The 9,904-nt window shown below is 42.1% G+C and overlaps 1 pseudogene; it reads right to left on the bottom strand.

The window, feature by feature from the left end:
• Positions 1-8,939: 8,939 nt before the first annotated feature.
• Positions 8,940-9,251, bottom strand: LOC110595375 (annotated as a pseudogene).
• Positions 9,252-9,904: the final 653 nt, after the last annotated feature.

Raw genomic sequence — 9,904 nt, 5'->3', positions numbered from 1 at the left:
ACTTACTTTCTTTTTTTTTTTTTTTTTTTTTTTGAGTTGGAGTCTCACTCTGTTGCCCAGGCTGGAGTGCAGTGGCTGCTCCCGGCCACCGCAGCCTCGACCTGCTGGGCTCCGGCGATCCTTCCGCCTCAGCCTTCCGAGTAGCCGGAATTACAGGCACGCGCTACACGCCCGGCTGATTTTTTTTTTTATTGTAGAGATGAGATCTCGCTGCCGCGGCGGGTCTCGAACCCGCGGGCTCAGGCAATCCACTCACCTCAGCCTCCCAAAGGCGCAGGATTACAGGCTGAGCCACTGAGCCTGGCTAATTTACTTTCTGTCTCTATGGATTTGCCTGTTCTAGACATTTCTGGTAAATGGAATCATACAATATATGATCTTTTGTGTCTGGCTTGTTTAACTAAATGTTTTCAAGGTTCATCCATGTTTTGGCATGCATTAGTATTTCATTCCTTTTTATTGCCAAATAGTATTCCAGTTGTATAACTAGACCACATTTGGTTTGTACATTCATCAGTTGACGGACATCTGGGTTCCAGCTAATCACATTTCATCGTCTTTCAAACTTATACATTCTTATGATAACCTTCACCAGGCATAGAGAAAAAAGAACATACCCCCAACTGTTAACGGTGCCTGTTAATAGTGCTAAGACTATTTTCTTTTTTTAGTTCATTCATCTGTATTTCAAGTTTATAATTTCCATATGTATTACTTTATTAAAAGAAAAATTGTTTAAATGTTAATGTCATTTATTTAATATTAAAATATTAAAGGAGACCAACCTCAGTGGCTCAGCCTATAATCCCAGCACCTTGGGAGGCTGAGGCGAGTGGATTGCCCGAACCCGTGAGTTTGAGACCAGCCCAAGCAACTTGGCGAGACCTCGTCTCTACAATAAGATAAAAATAAAAATAAACTTGCTGGGTGTGGTAGTGCGTGCTTGTAGTTCCGGCTACTTGGAAGGCTGAGGTGGAAGAATTGCCAGAACCTAGCAAGTAGATGCTGGGGTGGTGACAGAGTGAGACTTCAACTAAAAAATATATATATATATTCATATTATATATATGAAAGAACTCACAGAAATTCTAGCAACTGGTAGATACGAAGAATAAACAGCCCACGTCTGCATTTTTTTTAGAGACAAGATCTCACCAAGTTGCCCAGCTTGGTCTTGAACCCCCGAGCTCAGGCAATCCTCTCGCCTCAGCCTCCCAAAGTGCTGGGACTACAGACTTCACTATCATGATAGCAAAGTTTAATGACACGTCTGCTAGTGTCTTTCATTCCCAGCTCCTTTGAGAAGTTCTCTCTACTTCATCTTGATTCTCCCCCTTCTCCCTTCCATTTGGAACCTCAGGGCAGGTTCCAAAGACTCACTCACTTATTTCCTATCATACAGACACACATCTTCTGCTGGGCAGTCCTTGAAGTCACCTCATGTATCACCCTGTGCTCCCATAACACAGTACTCAGCAGACTGCATTTGTCCTGTTTAGCAACTTTTTTCTCTCACTAAACCATGAACTTCTCAAGGGCTGGGAGCCTGTTCGTGTTGTTTCTCATTATAAATCCAACACCCAAGGCAGTGTCTGGTATTGTCCTTGGACCTATCATTTGCAACCCAGGCCCACCGTCTCCCTTTTCTGTTCTGCTCCGTTCTCTAGGAAGTGGTTCCACAGTGATCCCAATGACTTCTTTTGCCAGCTGGCTTCTAGGCAGGTTTGGCCCAGGAGTGAAGCAGGTTTTGTTGGGGCTTAAAACTTACACTATCTTTGGAGCACTCTTTTAAAAAAAAGATTAAAAAATTATGAATACAAAAGTAAATATTTGTTTTGAATAAAAAAAGACAGTACACCCTAAAAAAATAGCATCATGTTTTTTGTTAATGAATCTCCTGATATGTCTCTGTAATAATTTTTCCCTACATTTTTGGTCCATATTCTCTTGAGTGCCTCTTCATATGACAAAATTTTGGAATATTACTTATAATGAAGAGACTAGATAATTCAATTTTTTCTCTGGTATAGTATTTTGTTGTTGTTGTTGTTTTTGAGTAGGAGTCTCCTCTGACATGGTATGCTTTTTTTTTTCTTTTTTTGAGTAGGAGTCTCATTCTGTCGCCAAGGCTGGAGTGCAGTGCACTGCAGCCTCGACCTGCTGGCTCAGGAGATTTTCCCACCTCAGTCTTCCAAGTAACTGGAACTACAGGCGTGTGTCACCATGTCTGGCTAATTTATTGTGCAGACAAGGTCTGGTTTCGAACCCTTGGACACAGGCAATCCTCTTGCCTCCGCCTCCCAAAGTCCTGGGATTACAGGTGTGAACCACCACTGCACCCAGCTGGTATGCTCTTTTATAAAAGCAATTTTACCTCATAACTTATTACTGGTGACATGATTTAAATTTCTAGTACCCAGATCTGCTTCTCTCTCAGCTCCTCTTGGCTTATACACACACACACACACACACACACACACACACAGTCATATATCACAGGACACATTGATATCATAATATGACTCTGGCCCTGCACCTCTATGTTATGATGCTAGGTCACCCCGCACAAAGTTAGTACGAGTATTAATGGACATTCACATGCTAGGAAGGCAAAGACACGGAAACAACTATGAACCACACATATTTTCTCCTTAAACACAAAGCAAATGTATCTCCAACCCCACTTCTCCTTAGCTGGACCCCTCAGATGCCCATGATCATTTACAGAACCACCTGACATGGGAGAAATCTGATGGACAGTGAGTACTAAACTCTGACCTTTTTTCTTTACCTTGCCAAATGCCTAACAAAGGGGCCTGGGAAGACAGGTTTTTTGTTTTTTTGAGTTGGAGTCTCATTCTGTCACCCAGGCTGGAGTGCAGAGGCATGCTCACGGCCAGCGCAGCCTCGACCTGCTGGGCTCAGGCGATCCTTCCACCTCAGCTTTCCAAATAGCTGGAACCACAGGCTCATGCCACCACACCTGGCTAATTTTTTGGTTTATTGTAGAGACGAGGTCTCACCAGGTGGCCCAGGCTGGTCTGGTCTGAGCTCAAGCAATCCTCTCACCTCGGCCTCCCAAAGTGCTGGGATTACAAGCTTGAGCCACAGCGCCTGGTGAGACAGGTATTTTTAATTAACATTATATAATGTTTACTTGCCAACCTGACTCTGGTGTAACATTACATAACAAATAAAGAAGGAAAACCAAAGTATTTTATGTACCTTTGAAGACTTTCCTAAACTCTCTGAAGTCTGCCACCCCCTATGAAACTTCATCTACATATCAAGAAGTTTCTGAAATGTATTGAGTGAGTGAATTTGACTTTTTTATCATTTTCAAGCTGCCCATTTTCTTAACTGATTTCTTTTTTTTTTTTTAAAGATGTGGGGTACAATTCAGAATTAGGTATCCAAGTGGTCATTGTACAGGTAAAGTTTGGGCCTCCCTTTGGTTCCCACTTTGCCCTATTTGAGATCAGGTACCCTTATTGATGTTGTGTTCCTCCTTTTTCTTTTTGTTGAGTTGGAGTCTCATTCTGTCACCCAGGCTAGAGGGCAGTGGCACACTCACGGCCACCACAGCCTCGACCTGCTGGGCTCAGATGATCCTTCCACTTTAGTCTTCCAAGTAGCTGTAACTACAGGCACATGCCACCATGCCCGGCTAATTTTTTGATTTATTGTAGAGATGAAGTCTCACTAAGTTACCCAGGCTAGTCTCAAACCCGCGGGCTCAGGCAATCCTCTTACCTTGGCCTCCCAAAGTACTGGGATTATAGGCGTGAGCCACCGTGCCTGCTCCACCCCCCCCTTTCAAAATTCCTTTAGATAACTCTTGCTAACTGATTGCCAGTCAGGAAATCTTTGAAATCACCTATAATCTGGAAGCCCCTACTTAGAGATACCCCACCTTCCTGGACTAAACCAGTGTAAATCCCACACGGATTGATTTATGGTTTGCTGTAACTTCTGTCCTCCTAAAATGTATATAACCAAGCCACAATTCAATCACGGTAGGCACACATTCTCAGGGCCTCCTAAGGACGGGTGTCATGGACCTTACATCCCTCACATTTGGCTCAGAATAAACATCTTAAATATTTTACAGAGTTTGGCATTTTTCATCAACAAGAATAAGTTAGAATGTGAAGAGAACAGCCGATTTAACCAACTGCAGTTAAGATGTGTTACATCTGGAAACATTACAAAACCTCTTGACCATGTGAACATTGGGAGGGCCCACCCGGGGCCTCAGAAGGGGACAGTATAAATGTAAGTTTAACAAGTTGAAGGTCGACAGCCAGCTTCACGGCAAATCCACCTTTGGTTCTACCACATGGGAAATACTGATGGGAAATCAGAGAGAGGGAGGAGAATGAAGTTGGGGTGTTTATTTCCCTGACTTGCTTCCTGCAGGGTCCTGCAGGCTGGCTAAATTTCTCACCCAAAGGTCACAGCTCCTGTGAAGTGGTCCTCTCTACAGAGAAGTCTCTATATCCAAGTTCTAGTAACTGCTCATAACTCTTGTCCTTTCAGGCTTAGGGCTGCAATGGTGTCCCGCTACATTATTCCTTGTGATTTCTCTATACCTGTCTGAGACTTTTAAATTGCCTGTTTACTAGACTCTCCTCAAATTACATTTTAATTGCTCCCTCTTTTTTTCTTCTAGACTGACACAGATATATAGAAATTTCTGAAATGTATTGAATAAGCGAATAACTGATTGAATAAATAAGCAGCAAAAAAAAAAGTATAGACTTAGGAGAAAAATCAGAGTTTCAAACCAGCTCAGGAAGATAGAGTCAGGAAAACCTATTTCATTTCCCAGCATCCCCTTCAACCTTCTGCCACATCTTGATGTCCAGAAGAAGAGCAAAATTATACCAGTCAGAGTATAACAGACCTGCCAACAGTGTGTGGAATCAGCTAAGTGAAATGAGAAATGTAAATCATAGTACCATGGAGGTGGTCAAGAAGAAGACAGGTCAGCTGGCAAGTTAGGAACCTATCTCAATGTAAACACAGGATCTCTGAACTTGGGGATGTTTATACATTTATTCTTAGGGCAGTTATTTTCTTATCTCCCAGCAATGTTCAAACAGATCTAATTTTAATAAATGAGGATGCGTCTTATGCACAGTTGCAAACATGTGTCTTTATCTTGGCTGGCTAACAACCGTCACGGTCACAGTAATGAATATTCACCCTATTAGGCTGCTCTTTAAGAGATTTTCTTTTTTGAGTAGGCTGGAGTGTAGTGGCACACTCACGGCCACCGCAGCCCTGACCTGCTGGGCTCAGGTGATCTTTCTGCCTCAGCCTTCCAAGTAGCTGGGACCACAGGCATGTGTCACCATGCCCAGATAATTTTTTGATTTATTGTAGAGAAGAGGTCTTGCCAAGTTGCCCAGGCTGGTCTCAAACCCATGGACCCAGGCTCTACCTCCCAGAATGCTGGGATTACAGGCACCTGGCTAAGAGATTTTCTTAAAGCTATGAGCCCTGCTGGTTAGTCTCTCATGAGAGACTTTGATTTTCCTTGGTCTTTATTCTTGGTGTCAATGGCAATAAAATGTTATACCAAAATATATTTATTCTCTTGCTTGAAAACTTCCAGTGGAATCTAATGTGTCTCAAAATGAGAACCAGAAATGATGCTTAAGTCATCAAATCAGTGACTGCTATTGCAGAAAATATGACGTCTGATTTGAAGAAATGCTGATCTGCTATTAGGGGGAAAGTTACTATTTTAGTAAGTCTGTTAACTCAGAGAAGAATCTCCTAGGTTTGCAGCTTTACACCTGTCTATTAACTTTGCTTCCCGCATGCTTCCATTTCGATGTCCAGTACTGATAATGGAGATTTATTTCAGTGCTATCATATTAATATTTCTAACTCAGTTGACTTACATGTTGACAATAAACCCTGATAGCAGGTGAAAAATATATTGGCTTTCTGGCCAATATGCTGAGTTTTGTAAGTGCTTCTTTAAAGGCTATGTGCTTTGAATTCTGTTTGTGGTTATGAATGTAGATGTTCCTCATTCAATTACCATTCATTTAAAGTCTCTCACATATATTCCCTCTTATGATTAATGGCATTCATAATGGAAAATGTGAGGTTATAGGAATAGTTAGGGTCATAAAACAGCAAAAAACTCTCTGGCCTGCCCAGAAACCAAACCTGCGATCTTGATGTGATTAGCATCATGTATTGACAACAGGTTTATGAGCACCCTTTATGAAAGAACTGTTGAGATGTTTATGGTCTTCTTATCACAAAAAGAGGCACATCCTTTCATCTACAGAAAATAGTGCTCTAAAGAATATGAATAATTTTACTCCTTTAAGATAACTGAGCCGGGCTCGGTGGCTCAGCCTGTAATCCCGCACTTTGGGAGGCTGAGGTGAGTGGATTACCTGAGCCTGCGGGTTCGAGACCCACCTGGGCAACTTGGCAAGACCTCATCTCTACAATAAATCAAAAAATTAGCTGGGCGTGGTAGCACGTGCCCGTAGTTCCAGCTACTTGGAAGACTGAAGCGGAAGGATCACCTGAGCCCAGCAGGCCGAGGCTGCGGTGACCCGGAGCGTGCCACTGCACTCCAGTCTGGGTGACAGAGTGAGAATCCAACTCAAAAAAATAAATAAATAAATAACTGAACATGGATTCTTCATTCAGAAAAATTTCAGATTGTATTCCAAGTACATGAGGAAGGTGGCTGGGAACAGTGTCTGTAATCCCAGCCCTTTGGGAGGTGGCGGTGAAAGGATTGCCTGAACCCAGGGGTTCGAGACCAGCCTGGGCAACTTGGTGAGACCTCTTCTCTATAATAAATCAAAAATATCAGGTGGGCATGGTGGTGTTTCCAGCTACTTGGAAGGCTGAGGCAGAAGGATCACCTGAGCCCAGCAGATCAAGTCTGCAGTGGCCATGAGTGTGCCACTGCACTCCAGCCTGGGCAACGGAGTGAGAATCCAACTGAAAAAAAAAATTGAGACCAAGTATATGAGGAAGGTGAGAACTGATCACACCTATGTTAATATGTTCTGGAAATTATTGCCTGAGGAGATATGTCTAAGTCAATAAGAAATGAAATGATTTGCTTCAGGAGATTCCTGCAAACTAATCTATCTAAGAAAATAGCTCTTCTATCAGGAAATGGATTGTTCACCTGAGAAGAGAGCTTGCCTATCTCATCCAAATCCTTCCCTAGACCATTGCTTTGGTAAACTCTGGTGTAGCCAAGAGCTCTTTGAGCTATGGCTGGTGCCATGTTTTCTAAGTTTTGGTCTCCTCCCCTACCTAGGGGAGGTGTATATTTCTGTTTCTATCTTCTCTCACTTCTCTCTTTCTCTAATTTGCATTCTAAATAAACTATATTTTCCAATCTAAAAACAAAAAACAAAACAAAAAACTCTTCCCTTGTTGGGTTCATCAGTGCTACACTACTATGTCATAAACCATACCCAGAGTCAATCAGTTCCCTATTGTGAAAAACCAGCCTAATAATCTCTTGAGCCTGATCCCATATTTTACAAACAGCCTTCCTTGAAATAATCCTTCTGAGACACTATTGCTATCAAAGTAGTGTTTTTCTTGCTACAGTGAATCTAATAAAGTCAGCTTTGAGGAACTTGATAGTCAACAGAAGAAAAGAAAATCACTTATCTTGATTATAGGTTTAGCTGCTCATTTATTGTTCATTCCCATTGCTAACTTATATAGAACACATTTCACATTTGTTACAAGTCAGTATTACGTTATGCTGTGATTTGGGCTAGAAAAGAGTAAAGGCTTTATCTTGTTATTCTTTTTGTTTGTTTTTTGTTTGAGTTGAGGTCTCACTCTGTCACCCAGGCTGGAGTGCAGTGGCACAATGACGGCTCACTGTAACCCCAACTTTCTGAGCTCAGGTGATCCTTTCATCTCAGCCTCCCAAATAGCTGGGACTACAGACACATGCCACCGTGCCCCTCTAATTTTTTGATTTTTGTAGAGATGAGGTCTCGCTATGTTGCCCAGGCTGGTCTCAAACTCCTGAGATCAAGTGATCCTCTCACCTCAACCTTCCTAAGTGCTAGGGTTATAGGCGTGAGCCAGCACATCCAACCTATTCTGTTATTCCGAATTCTAAGATTTAGAGTTAAAAGCAGCGGACACCTGAAGTTTCTTTACTATTAAAGGGTTAGGGGAAAAAAAGTGAGACTTTAAGGCCTTAAACAAGCTCCCACTTTTCCTCCTTCATGTGTGTCTGGCCTCTACAAATGCAGTGTTAACAGAAATAGGTGTGGAAAATCCTTTCTACCTTCCCTGTTGACCCAACACCTGCCATCCTAAGGTTAGTTTCCATGCTGTTACCTTTGCTCAAACAGCTGAGAATGGCCCATAATCCTTTGCTCAAGTCTAGTATTACTGGTTGAATTGTGTCCCCAAGAAACAAGAACTGCAGTCCTAACTGCAAGTACCTCAGAATGTGATCTTATTTGGAAATAGAGTCAACTTAAAGTGTTTAGAGTTGGGTTCTAGTCTAATATGACTGGTATCCTTATAAAAGGGATAATTTGGATATAAAGACAGACACAAATAAAGGGAAATGATATAAAAATCCAGAAAGGAGATGGCCATGTGACTAGAGTAATGTATCTACAAGGCAAGGAAGGCCAAGAATTACAGGCAAACACCAGAAGTTAGAAGAGGCAAGGGATTCTCCCCAGAGTTACCAGAGAGGACATGTCCTCACAACATTTCAGACTTCTGGTCCCTAGAACTGTGAGACAGTAAATGTTTGTTGTTGAAAGTCATTCAGTTTTTAGTACCTTATTGTGGTAGCCCTAGGAAATGAAACTTTTTATTTTTTATTTTTTTGGTGTTTGTACATTTTATTAGCTACAGTATAGATTCTAAAGCTGACTCATTCCCTCCCCTCCATGAGGTCAGGCTTTCCCAGGAGCCCCTGCCTTCGCTGCCTGGGCCCGCTGGAACTCCTGCTGCAGCTGAACGAGGGTCTCCCTTTGTTGCTCTGACTGCCGCTCAAGGTCCTGGAGCTGGGATTCATATCGCTTAATTTCAGCTGTGATATAGTCCAGCCTCTTCCCCACGGTGACCTGAGCTTCCCCTAGCTCCTGTTTCACCAACACAGGACCCAGAAGTTTAAAGACCACATTGGACCCATCCAGCAGGGTCAGTTGCAGCTGTTGATATTTCTCCACTTCTCCCTGCAGTTTCTTCTGGATCAGCTCAGCCATGGTGGGGACGAAAGGGTCTCCCTTCAGTATTAATCAAGAGTTTAAAGGAAATACTGATTACACAAAATACTTCATTACACTTTATTATAGATGCAATTCATTTTAAGTAGTTGTTTTTGTGGTTCAAGGCAATATTAATGGATAAAAAGAACTGAGTGCTTAGTTTCTGGCTACTTAGATGGACTTTTTACGTTAATTACCTTGGAAATAATTTTCCTTTATAACTCTTTTTCAAATAAATTGTCTTTTCCTAAAATATGACTTTGATGTATAACATGGAGACCTGGATCCATTTGGGGTTGAGTACTCTACATTTATGATTTAATTTGTTGAAGTAGTTATCAATAACCTTTTCTGCAAATGGGGAAATAATTTCATACATGCCTAGTGAATTTGTCCAAGATCACATAACAGATAAATAATGAAGTCTGGCCAGGCACAATGGCTCACACCTGTAATCCCAGCACTTTGGAAGGCCAAGGGAGAGGACTGCTTGATGCCAGGAGTTTGAGATTATAGGCATGAGCCACCGTGCCTGGCCAGTTTCATTATTAATGGAACCAACTATAAAGACCAACTCACACTCAGGGATCATCACAGGATCAGTGTCCGATATCATGAAAGAGAAAAGGTTGCTTTGAAAAAATAAGATG

The sequence above is a fragment of the Carlito syrichta genome, unplaced genomic scaffold (genome assembly GCF_000164805.1).
Source record: "Carlito syrichta isolate Samal-C Ts95f unplaced genomic scaffold, Tarsius_syrichta-2.0.1 Scaffold301168, whole genome shotgun sequence".
Classification (NCBI taxonomy): domain Eukaryota; kingdom Metazoa; phylum Chordata; class Mammalia; order Primates; family Tarsiidae; genus Carlito; species Carlito syrichta.
Note: the sequence above shows the minus strand (reverse complement) of the source record. Positions and strands in the feature narration are given on the sequence as shown.